The sequence below is a fragment of the Etheostoma spectabile genome, unplaced genomic scaffold, assembly GCF_008692095.1.
Source record: "Etheostoma spectabile isolate EspeVRDwgs_2016 unplaced genomic scaffold, UIUC_Espe_1.0 scaffold00570060, whole genome shotgun sequence".
In the NCBI taxonomy this organism is placed as follows: Eukaryota; Metazoa; Chordata; class Actinopteri; order Perciformes; family Percidae; genus Etheostoma; species Etheostoma spectabile.
In genome coordinates, this window is record NW_022605505.1 from 50447 (window position 1) to 63507 (window position 13061).

At 40.7% G+C, this 13061-nt stretch overlaps 4 non-coding genes across 4 annotated transcripts; 2 read left to right on the forward strand and 2 right to left on the reverse strand.

The window, feature by feature from the left end:
- Positions 1 to 7994: 7994 nt before the first annotated feature.
- On the reverse strand, positions 7995 to 8067 carry trnav-aac (transfer RNA valine (anticodon AAC)). The gene has a single exon. It is a non-coding gene; the product is annotated as a tRNA-Val (tRNA).
- Positions 8068 to 8308: 241 nt separating this feature from the next.
- On the forward strand, positions 8309 to 8380 carry trnad-guc (transfer RNA aspartic acid (anticodon GUC)). Its single transcript has one exon. It is a non-coding gene; the product is annotated as a tRNA-Asp (tRNA).
- Positions 8381 to 10318: 1938 nt separating this feature from the next.
- trnav-aac (transfer RNA valine (anticodon AAC)) lies at positions 10319 to 10391 on the reverse strand. Its single transcript has one exon. It is a non-coding gene; the product is annotated as a tRNA-Val (tRNA).
- Positions 10392 to 10632: 241 nt separating this feature from the next.
- trnad-guc (transfer RNA aspartic acid (anticodon GUC)) lies at positions 10633 to 10704 on the forward strand. The gene has a single exon. It is a non-coding gene; the product is annotated as a tRNA-Asp (tRNA).
- Positions 10705 to 13061: the final 2357 nt, after the last annotated feature.

Here is a 13061-nt window from a genome sequence, read left to right on the forward strand (position 1 = left end):
TGTTTTTTAAGCATTAATCAAAAAGAAATTTGATCTGTATATGCATTTATCAAAACAAAAGTTTATGTGTATATGCATTAATGAAAAAGAAAGTTGATGTTTATATGCGTAAAATAAAAAGAAAGTTGATGTGTATATGCAGTAATATCAAAGAATGTTGATGGTATATGGATTAATATCAATAAAAGTTGATGTGTTCATGCTTTAATATCAATAAAAGTTGATGTGTTCATGCTTTAATATCAATAAAAGTTGATGTGTATATGCATTAATCTAAAAGAAAGTTGATGTGTATATGCATAAATCAAAAAAAAAAGTTGTGTATATGCATTAATATAAAAGAAAGTTGATGTGTATTTGCATAAATCAAAAATTAAGTTGATGAGTGTATGAATTAATCTAAAAGAAAGTTGGTGTGTGTATGCATAAATCAAAAATTAAGTTTATGTGTATATGCATTAATCAAAAAGAAATTTGATTTGTTAGGCATTCATTAAAAAGAAAGTTGATGTGTATATGCATTTATTAAAAAGAAGTTGATGATATAATGAATGGTGATGATGAATCAAATAGAAAGTTGATATGTATATGCATTAATATAAAAGAAAGTTGATGTGTATGTGCAATAATCAAAAAGAAAGTTGATGTGTATATTAGGGGTGATCCGAGTATCCGGCTGAAACGAGTATCCGGTACGGATAAAGCACTTTTGCCGAGTACAAGTATTATCCGAGTAATATGAGTCAATATCCGTGCTCGGATTGAATAAAACTCCTCAACTGGCCGCGCAGCGTTCTGTGATAATCACACTGATCATAAAAAATTTTCAAACCACTCACGGATTCTAGGACCACGGTGAAAGTTCACATTGTCCCAGATTACCACGTACATGGGATGCTCTGCCTGCTCATCACCTCTCTCTTCACGTCTCAGTAATGCTTCCTGTAGAGCATACAGAAACGTTATAAGATGGGCAGTGTTGTAAGGTCCTAAAGTCACATGGCGGTGAATAACCCTGTAGCTGCTGATGGCAGCACATATGGTCACGTTGCCACCACGCTGCCCTGGCAACTCGACAATGGCTCGTTGACCAATAATATTGCGGCCTCTCCTTCTCCTCTTGGTGAGATTGAAGCCAGCTTCATCCAAGAAGATGCACTCATGAGGCCTCTCCATGGAATCCAGTTGAAACATTCTCTATAGAAATGAGAAAAAGTTCATTTTTGATATAACGTAAATGACATAGCATTCCAGGCTTCATGACTCTGTATACATGTGCTGCATTACATTCAACACAGTAAAGATGTACAGTAACTCAATAGTGCTTTATAATCTCTGGACATTACGTATTACTTACTTGTACATATTGATATCGTAGCTCTTTTACCCTCTCAGAATTTCTCTCAAATGGTACTCTGTAGACTTGTTTGAGACTTATCAGGTTGCGTTTCAGGACACGGTCAATTGTGGAGAGACTCACACTGTTGATTCCTTCAAAGTTCTCGTTGTCTTCCTCAACTCGCTGTTGTATTTCTCGCAGACGAATGAGATTATTTTGAAGGACCATATTGACAATAATGGTCTCCTGCTCTTGTAAATGTAAATGTGCTGTATTTATATAGCGCTTTTCCAGTCTTAACAACTGCTCAAAGCGCTTTTACATCTACAGGATACATTCACCATTCACACACATTCATACACTGTGGCCGGGGCTGCCGCCTGCTCATCAGATAAACACTCACACACATTCACACTCCGATGTGCAGCACCGGGGGCAACTCGGGGTTAGATGTCTTGCCCAAGGACACTTCGACAATGACTGCAGGGGCAGGGATCGAACCACCAACCTTCCGATTGGCAGGCAACCGCTCTACCACTGAGCCACAGCCGCCCCTTCTTGTGAGAATATACCTCTCGTTCCACCGGCATGTGGCAGTCTTTCAATTCTAGCGAATAAAACATCTTGTTAGAATTGTACAGACAGACCTAATGCAATGTAACCAAATATGTAAAATACATAAAATATATATTTTTATGTAATACTATTATTAGTTTTACTGTAATACTGCAAGAAAAGGGCCAATTTTTAGAGATGTTACAGTAATTTACTGAGACATTCCACAACTGTACATACTGTACTGTAAGTTTGAGGGACCACAAATGATAGTACACTTACCGGTTGTGTTCTCTGAATGTCCTGACAATGGAGGCCACAGAGAACCTGCTTATATTTGGTTGAACACGTAGTCCTGCTTCCCTCATACTCATTCCATGAACCAGAACATGGTGTATGATTGTTGCTCTAATTTCATTGGAAATGATGGCTCTTGTTCTTCCTCCTCCTCCTCCTCCTCCTCCTCCTCCTCTTCCTCCTCCGTCTCTTCTTCCTCCTCCTCTTCCTCCTCCGTCTCTTCTTCCTCCTCCTCCTCCTCCTCCTCCGTCTCTTCTTCCTCCTCCTCCTCTGTCTCTTCCTCCTCTGTCTCTTTCTCCTCCTCCTCCTCCTCCTCTTCCTCTTCCTTCTCTTCCTCTTCCTCTTCCTTGTCGTCCACGTCCACGTCCACGTCCACGTCCACGTCCACGTCCACGTCCACGTCCACGTCCACTTCTACTTCCACCTTCTCTCCTGCCCTCCATTGTGAAAATCACACATCCCATTTGGATTTGACCTGGCTTTATATCCCCATTACTGATTGGGTGCAACACATTACTGATTTGAAACAGGTGTGTTAAATTTTGAGTGCTTGTGTGTTACCGATGACAACAGTGTGTTACTTTTGGGGCTGTGTTGTGCCATTCTGAGTTGAAGTGCACCAAATGCTACATGTGCTTTTTGAATGACAATGTGTTTACAGTTTTGCACAAAGAGCGATTCCGATTTGCTAGCTGTGTCTAACCACATGAGAAGTGTTTAAAGTTCTACAAACTGTGTGCTTCAATCAATAAAGTGGTTTGTACACTTGCAACTTTGGTTTTGCGAATGAATTTTAGTGTTTTAGCAACTCAGAAATACTGTAATGCATGTACAAATCAACTTTCTATTCATTGTATCATCACCATTAATTATGATATCATCACTATTCATCCCTTCTCTCCAAAGCCAGGAGCATATCTGGCCATATTCATTGCTCAAGCAAAGCCAGCAACAGATTACATGAGCTCCAAACACAGTAGAACCTCCCCCAGCACACGCTCATAACAGATGAAAAAACAAGGTGGAACAATACTTTCTACATGCTCCAGCGGCTGGTGGAGCAGCGCAGGGCTTGGCATTCTAACATGGGTAAAGATTCTACAATCATCTATCCAAATGAGTGGGGGTTAGCATCAGACATGCTCACTGTTCTTAGTCCTTTTGAGGAGGTCACACGGGCGCCCTCAAAACCCAGCGCCTCCATCTCTGAGGGCATCCCCCTCCTTTTTTTTTCATAAACTGTAGATTCTATAAAGCTACTCTGAGATAGTCATTTATTTTTTAAATTTGAATTTTTTCAACAAAAGAAATAAAATGCATGTGCAAAACACCATCTCTGATCAATACAGTATACTGTCTATTGTGTAAAGGCATACCTGACACATCTAAAATATTGCAGTTTCTGTAATTTCAGCTGATGATAGAGTTTTTTTTTGTCATTGTGTTATGATTGACTAAATGTTCCTGTTGGAAGAGAACGTGTGTTAGTGTTTGGAATAATTATTGTATTTTGAAACAAGTTTGCAGTGTTTTGTCAGACATAGTGTGTTGTGTTACTGTATTATTGTATTTTGAAAATTAGTTTTGGAGTTTAGTTTACAATGTGGGATTTTGAGCACGAAATTAACTGTTTTACCAGTTGTGTGTTTTGGGTGTGTTGGTGTAATCTATGAAAAAAGTTGATGTCATATTGAATAGTGATGATGTCATAATGAATAGTGATGATGACATAATGAATAGTGATGATGTCATAATGAATAGTGATGATGACATAATGAATGTGTATATGCATTAATCAAAAAGAAATGTTATGTATATGTGCAGTTATGTGTAGCCGCCTTACTGAAGGAAGCGTTTGGTCTGGAAAAAGAGCCGCTTTTGGACAGGTCCCACCGGACCCTCCAACCCAAACCCAAGCCTGGTGATGGTCCACGAGCCATTGTGTGCAGATTTCATTGTTACAGTGACTGTGTTGACATTCTGCGCCGCGCTAGAGAGCTCCGACAGATGAAAGTCAGAGACTTGACCGTCTCACTCTTCCTGGATCACACTGCCAAGATAGCTCGGGCTCGGGCTGCTTTCAACGAGGTCAGACGCCAACTTCGTGGCATTGTCGGTGCTCGATATGGTCGGATTCATCCAGCGCGACTTCGCATCACATACAACGGTGTTGAGAAGGACTTTGTTTCTGCGGATGAAGCCAGCGACTATGTCAAAACTTTGATTTCTGGGTGCGCTCTAGTAGCTTTTCAGATTTTTGTTCTATTATTCCTTAGTTTGTGGACTCACCAGCCTTATTTATCTACATGTTCAGTATTTTTTTTTAGTATGTTTTCAGGTTTTCTGGCTTGCTACACTAACTAGGTTAGTGTCACTGTTTGTTTATAGCAGGTATTTTTTTTTCCTTCAATCTTACTGTATGTGATTAACATTATATATATATTTTGTATTTTGTCCTTCAGATATGATCAGCACTACCTCATTTTATGCTTTCTCCATCTGATAGTACAGGACTGAGGGCCTACTATTATTTGTCATTTTGCATTTTTACGTGCTTTACTATATTCATGTGCATACTGTTAAACAGTGTTGAGATCGGCGGGAGTTTTTTTTCTCTCTTACCTTTGTCTATTCTGCATGGTCTCCGGGTTGTTCAACGCTATTGTGGACAACTTTTGGTTATTGTGGGAAACACTGCTGTCTCCTTTGTTCTATGGTTATATGGGGACTTTGGGTGTATTTGTGTTTGGGGGTATGTTGGGGGGTGGGTGCTCTCTATGACCATTTTCATTTTTTTTATGTTATTTTGTTATTTACATGGTTAATGGCATTATAGATCCCAGCATGGCTGGGTCAGGCACATCTCTCAGATTTATCAGTTGGAAAATCAGAGGTATGGGGAATCCTGTTAAGCGATCTAAGGTTTTTGCGCACTTGAAACGTTTAAACTCTGATATAGTATTCTTGCAGGAGACTCACCTTCGCGTCAAAGATCACCGTAGGTTACATTGCCCTTGGGTGGCTCAAGTTTTCCACTCAAATTTTAATTCAAAAGCTAGAGGAGTCGCCATTTTAGTTAGCAGAAAAGTTCAGTTCTCATCCACTGATGTTGTTGCTGATAGGAATGGCAGATACCTCATGGTTGCTGGTACTTTTTCACAAAAGAGGGTTTTGTTTGTAAATGTAAATGCCCCAAACTTCGATGATGTTGAATATGCTTACAGATTGCTGAGTAACATTCCCTTCTTGAATACACACCTGCTGATCTTCAGTGGGGATCTAATTTGTGTTTTTGACCCAATCTTGGATCGTTCTAATCCTCGAAATCTGACTCAATCTGCTATGTCTATAACATTCTCTGATTTTATGAAACGGAATGGTCTTGTTGATCCATGGAGATCTCGTAACCCCACCATTAAAAAATTCTCTTTCTTTTCCCAGGTGCATCATTCATATTCTAGGCTTGATTACTTTTTTATTGACAGTACGCCTAATGCAAGTGTAATTTCCTCTGACTATTTAGGTATTGTAATATCTGACCATTCACCTTTATTATTAGATATGCAACTTTCTACCTATAAACGTAGCCCACCTCTTTGGAGATTTAACTCTCTTCTATTGGCAGACAAAGAATTTTGATGTGTATATGCAGAAATCTAAAAAAAAGTTGATGTGCATAAGCATTAATTTACACAAAAGTTGATGCGTATATGCGTTAATCAAAAAGAAAGTTGATGCATAAATCTAAAACTAAGTTGATGTGTGTAGACATTAATGAAAAAGAAAGTTGATGTCATAATGAATTGTGATGATGACATAATGAATAGTAGGGATGAGCGAGTACAGCATTATCTGTATCTGTATCTGTTTACCACATGAATTATCTGTATCCGTACTCGGACTGGGCGGGGCCTAACCCGGAAGTGGTCAGATTTAACCAGGAAGTGGGTCGGGTTCTCTTGAAATGTGCGGGGCTGATTTGAAAACTATTTACATGACAGCATCGAGCTTTAGATCAATGGTGTTGTCATGGTAACTAACAAACTATATACAGAACGTTTTGCAACAATGAATACAACACATGCGGTTGCAATTATGAAGTAAAATGTAATGAACAAGAGTTTTCATATTCAGTATAACTTTCTTTTTTTAACTCAAATTTTTTTTATGATCAGTGTGATTTTTTTGGTTTTGGTTCTTTTTTTGTTTTTTATTTCCACAACAGGTATGTGTGTGTGTGTGTGTGAATAAGAGAGAGACACAGAGAGAGAGAAAGAAAGAGAGAGATAGGGCGGGTGCAGCTGACAGTAAAAAAAAAATCTCCGATGGCAGAGACGCAACGGGAGTTGCATTTAAACCAAGCAGCATGTCTGAAACCCACGTTCACCAGAAATCTACCGGGAACTATGTAAGGACTACAAACCCCACGTTCACCAGGAATCTACTGGTTACTATGTAAGGACTACAAACCCCACGTTCACCAGAAATCTACTGGTTACTATGTAAGGACACAAACCCCACGTTCACCAGAAATCTACTGGTTACTATGTAAGGACTACAAACCCCACGTTCACCAGAAATCTACTGGTTACTATGTAAGGACTACAAACCGAAGTTAAAAACAAACCTGAAGCTGAAGAAACCCTAAACGTTAAAGGAACAGATCCGCAGACTTGATTGACTGACGGAGCGGGAGAGAGAGAGAGAGAGAGAGATAGAAAGAGAGAGAGAGAGAGAGAGGGAGAGAGAGAGAGAGAGAGAGAGACATTTTTAAAGAATGTATTATAGTGGATATACTCCAAGAAAGACAAAGGTTTTACAAAAGGATTGAGAATGATCCTGCTATCAAAGATATGTTTTCAGTGACGATATGATCACCTACTTCAGGATCCAGGAACGTAGGCAGACGGCAGGAACCTAAGACGCATCCAAGAATGTAAAACATCAACTATGAGGCTAGGAAGTTGAGATTCAGGTAATTTAATTCTATTCAATTTTATTTATATAGCGCCAAATCACAACAACACTTATCTCATTGCGCTTTTCATAAAAGAGCAGGTCCAGACCATCTTCTGTGATGTTATTTACAGAAACCGGAAAATTCCCACCAAGAGCAAGCACTAGGCGAAAGAGGCAAGGAAAAACTGAGCCAGAACTACCTTTAAGCTTCATCAAAGAGGAAAGTCTCAAGCCTACTCTTAAATGTGGAGATGGTGTCTGCCTCCTGAACCCAAACGGGAACCTGGTGAGGAGCTTGATAGCTGAACACTCTGGCTCCCATTCTACTTTTGGAGACTTTAGGAACCACAAGGAACCCTGCATTCTGGGAGCGCAGTGCTCTGGTGGGGTAATAAGGTACAATGAGCTCTTTAAGATAAGATGGTGCTTGAACATGAAGAGCTTTGTAGGTGAGAAGAAGGATTTTAAATTCTATTCTGGATTTTACAGGAAGCCAATGCAGAGAAGCCAAACCAGGAGAGATGTGTTCTCTTTTCCTGGTTCCTATCAGAACACGTGCTGCAGCATTCTGGATCAGCTGAAGAATCTTTATGGACTCTTTTAAGCAGCCTGATAATAAAGAATTGGAGTAATCCAGCTTAGAAGTAACAAATGCGTGGACTAGTCTTTCTGCATCAATTTTCGACAGGATATTCCTGAATCTCTGAATGTGATGACTACTGCACTGGGGAAACTTCGGCAGGCCTGGCCACGATTTCACGTCAGGGAGATTTTTCCGTGAATGTCATGGAGAGTTTAACTTCGCAGAGTTTGATTGTGCGAAGTCAATACAAACAAAGAAATGTGTTTCCGCCCTGTTTCGAACAGGGGACCTTTCGCGTGTTAGGCGAACGTGATAACCACTACACTACGGAAACTGACGAAATTCATTTATTTTGCATATTTGTGGGAAAATGCACCATTTTTATTTTACTGCAAATGTTCAAAAAGCTACAAAATAGAGATTTTAAACTAGATTCAGTCACAGATGCTTTGTCATGGATTTGAATGATAGCAAATATGTAGTAAACCTAAATATTTCTACATGCATTGACTGTGGTCTGAATGTTGGAATAGCGCCACCTATTTCTTGATGTGCCAAATATTAAGCGTGGGCATTCCTCGTTATTATAATGGACAGTATCTCCGCCTGTCACGCGGAAGATCGGGGTTCGATTCCCCGACGGGGAGATTTTTCTACCAGCTAACCAATGCAAGGCCTCGAGGAAGTCCCGGCGAACGCGTGGGACTACTCGGGAAAGTGGGCCTTGGCTCAAGCTGTGTTCAGCATGGAAGGAGAACTCCTGATCCTAAATGGGAATGTTTTCAAGCGATTGAAAGAGCACAACTCCTGGACGTGAACAAAACGTCACAAGGTGCCGCAGGAGTTGGGAGAGTGTCAAGTCTAGCCACCTTGGAATTCCATTTATGCTCTTTGCAGACTATGTGGTTCATTTGGCTTTATCAGGCATTGATCTACAGCTTCCACTGGGGTGAATCATGAGGGGGAAAGCGTGCCTTGGCTCAGGCTGTGTTCAGCATGGGAGGAGAACTCCTGACCCTAAATGGGAATATCGTCAAGCGATGGAAAAAGCATATCTACTGGACATGAACAGCACCTCACAAGGCGCAGCAGAAGGTGGGAGAGTGTCAAGTCTGGGCACCTTATAATTCCTCTTCTGCTCTTTCCAGATTATGTTGTTCTGTGGGCTTCATCAAACAGTGATCTACAGCACCCACTGGGGCAGATTGAAGTCCAGTGTCAAGCATTCGTAATCAAAGTCAGCCCCTCCAAATCTCAAAGCTCAGGATTTCTCCCATCGGGTTGGGAGTCAATTGCTGTCCCAAGTGAAGACGTTCTTGTATTTCAAAAGCTTATTTCAAACAGTGCAACTTGTTCCAACACAAAAACCACAATACTACTGAAACTTTGGATGGTCGCCTCCGCCTCTCACACGGAAGACTGGGGTTTTATTTCCCGATGGGGAGATCTGTCTACCAGCTGCTAATTATTTCCCAAGGCTAAATCGACACTAGTATCATCTGTCAGAGTAGTTTGGATACGAGGCCCAACCATAGCAAAAGATATGACATTTTTTAAGAATGTATTATAGTGGATATACTCCAAGAAAGACAAAGGTTTTACAAAAGGATTGAGAATGATCCTGCTATCAAAGATATGTTTTCAGTGACGATATGATCACCTACTTCAGGATCCAGGAACGTAGGCAGACAGCAGGAACCTAAGACGGATCCAAGAATGTAAAACATCAACTATGAGGCTAGGAAGTTGAGGTTCAGGTAATTTAATTCAATTCAATTTTATTTATATAGCGCCAAATCACAACAACACTTATCTCATTGCGCTTTTCATAAAAGAGCAGGTCCAGACCATCTTCTGTGATGTTATTTACAGAAACCGGAAAATTCCCACCAAGAGCAAGCACTAGGCGAAAGAGGCAAGGAAAAACTGAGCCAGAACTACCTATAAGCTTCATCAAAGAGGAAAGTCTCAAGCCTACTCTTAAATGTGGAGATGGTGTCTGCCTCCTGAACCCAAACGGGAACCCGGTGAGGAGCTTGATAGCTGAACACTCTGGCTCCCATTCTACTTTTGGAGACTTTAGGAACCACAAGGAACCCTGCATTCTGGGAGAGCAGTGCTCTGGTGGGGTAATAAGGTACAATGAGCTCTTTAAGATAAGATGGTGCTTGAACATGAAGAGCTTTGTAGGTGAGAAGAAGGATTTTAAATTCTATTCTGGATTTTACAGGAAGCCAATGCAGAGAAGCCAAACCAGGAGAGATGTGATCTCTTTTTCTGGTTCCTATCAGAACACGTGCTGCAGCATTCTGGATCAGCTGAAGAATCTTTATGGACTCTTTTAAGCAACCTGATAATAAAGAACTGGAGTAATCCAGCTTAGAAGTAACAAATGCGTGGACTAGTTTTTCAGCATCAATTTTCGACAGGATACTCCTGAATCTCTGAATGTGATGACTACTGCACTGGGGAAACTTCGGCAGGCCTGGCCACGATTTCACATCAGGGAGATTTTTCCATGAATGTCATGGAGAGTTTAACTTCGCAGAGTTTGATTCTGCGAAGTCAATACAAACAAAGAAATGTGTTTCCGCCCTGTTTCGAACAGGGGACCTTTCGCGTGTTAGGCGAACGTGATAACCACTACACTACTGAAACTGACGAAAAGCATTTATTTTGCATATTTGTGGGAAAATGCACCATTTTTAGTTTACTGCAAATGTTCAAAAAGCTACAAAATAGAGATTTTAAACTAGATTCAGTCACAGATGCTTTGTCATGGATTTGAATGATAGCAAATATGTAGTAAACCTAAATATTTCTACATGCATTGACTGTGGTCTGAATGTTGGAATAGCGCCACCTATTTGTTGATGTGCCAAATATTAAGCTTGGGCATTCCTCGTTAGTATAATGGACAGTATCTCCGCCTGTCACGCGGAAGATCGGGGTTCGATTCCCCGACGGGGAGATTTTTCTACCAGCTAACCAATGCAAGGCCTCGAGGAAGTCCCGGCGAACGCGTGGGACTACTCGGGAAAGTGGGCCTTGGCTCAAGCTGTGTTCAGCATGGAAGGAGAACTCCTGATCCTAAATGGGAATGTTTTCAAGTGATTGAAAGAGCACAACTCCTGGACGTGAACAAAACGTCACAAGGTGCTGCAGGAGTTGGGAGAGTGTCAAGTCTAGCCACCTTGGAATTCCATTTATGCTCTTTGCAGACTATGTGGTTCATTTGGCTTTATCAGGCATTGATCTACAGCTTCCACTGGGGTGAATCATGAGGGGGAAGCGTGCCTTGGCTCAGGCTGTGTTCAGCATGGGAGGAGAACTCCTGACCCTAAATGGGAATATCGTCAAGCGATGGAAAAAGCATATCTACTGGACATGAACAGCACCTCACAAGGCGCAGCAGAAGGTGGGAGAGTGTCATGTCTGGGCACCTTATAATTCCTCTTCTGCTCTTTCCAGATTATGTTGTTCTGTGGGCTTCATCCAACAGTGATCTACAGCGCCCACTGGGGCAGATTGAAGTCCAGTGTCAAGCATTCGTAATCAAAGTCAGCACCTCCAAATCTCAAAGCTCAGGATTTCTCCCATCGGGTTGGGAGTCAATTGCTGTCCCAAGTGAAGACGTTCTTGTATCTCAAAAGCTTATTTCAAACAGTGCAACTTGTTCCAACAAAAATCACAATACTACTGAAACTTTGGATGGTCGCCTCCGCCTCTCACACGGAAGACTGGGGTTTTATTTCCCGATGGGGAGATCTGTCTACCAGCTGCTAATTATTTTCTTTATTATCAGGTTGCTTAAAAGAGTCCATAAAGATTCTTCAGCTGATCCAGAATGCTGCAGCACGTGTTCTGATAGGAACCAGGAAAAGAGATCACATCTCTCCTGGTTTGGCTTCTCTGCATTGGCTTCCTGTAAAATCGAGTTTAGAAGTAACAAATGCATGGACTAGTTTTTCTGCATCATTTTTAGACAGGATATTCCTGAATTCCTGAATGTAATGTAATTACTACTTCACTATGGAAATTGATTTTTGCAATATTACATCGGTGAAAAAAAGCAGCACTAATAATCTAATAACACCATTACAGAGATAAGTCCTTTGTCTGAGGCAATTAGACAACTGAACTCTAAATCCTGACTCAAAATCCTCAAATAAGCTGTTGCTATGCAGAAAGTCACACAGCTGTTTGGGGACTGCTTTCTCAAGAATCTTAGAGAGAAATGGAAGGTTGGACATAGGTCTGTAGTTGTCTAAAACATCTGGATCAAGGTTGGGCTTTTTCAGAAAAAGGTTTAATTACAGATACTTTAAAGTGCTGTGGTACATAGCCTGTAAGTAAAGACAGATTGGTTATAGCTAGTAGAGAACTGTTGACTAAGGGTAAAACTTGTTAAGGTTGGGTAGGGTCTAATAGGCAGGGTGATGGTTTAGATGAAGAAATAATTGAATTAATTGATAAAGATCAAGTGAAGCAAAGCAGTCTAAACATGTGTCTGGTTTTACAGCTGTTTCTAAGGTTCCTGACTTTAGAGATAAGTCAGTGCCAGTTAAAGGCAGGTCTTGGTGAATTTTCCTTCTAATTGTTATAATTTTATCATTGAAGAATCTCATAAAGTCGTAACTGCTTAAAGCTATGGGAATGCTTGGCTCAGTAGGGCTGTGACCTTGCATCAGCCTGGCTACAGTGCTGAAAAGGTACCTGGGGTTGTTCCTATTTTCCTCTATTAATGACGAGTAGTACGCTGCTCTGGCATTACGGAGGGCCTTCCTATACGTTTTAAGACAAACCTGCCAAATTATACGAGAATCTTCCAGTTTGGTGGAACGCCAACTCTTCTCAAGTTTCCGCGATATTTGCTTTAAATTGCTAGTTTCAGTGTTATACCATGGAGCAAACCTTCTTGGTTTCATCATCTTCTTTTTTAGAGGGGCAACAGAGTCAAGTGTCATTCGCAGCGAGCCTGCTGCACTATCAACAAAATGATCGATATGGGAGGGACCGAAATTAGCATAGGAGTCCTCCGTTACTTTGTGACTTGGGAATGAATTAAATGCTAATGGAATCGCATCTTTCAATTTTGCTACAGCACTATCAGATAGACATCTTGTATAGAAGTTTTTACCTACTGGCGTGTAGTTCAGCAGAATAAACTCAAAAGTTATCAAACAGTGGTAAGATAAAAAGGGATTCTGTGGGAACACTATCAAATGTTCAATTTCAACACCATACACCAGAACAAGATCAAAGTTGAGGTTAAACGGTGAGTCGGTTTATGAACACTTTGAGAGAAGCCAATGGAATCTAATAGAG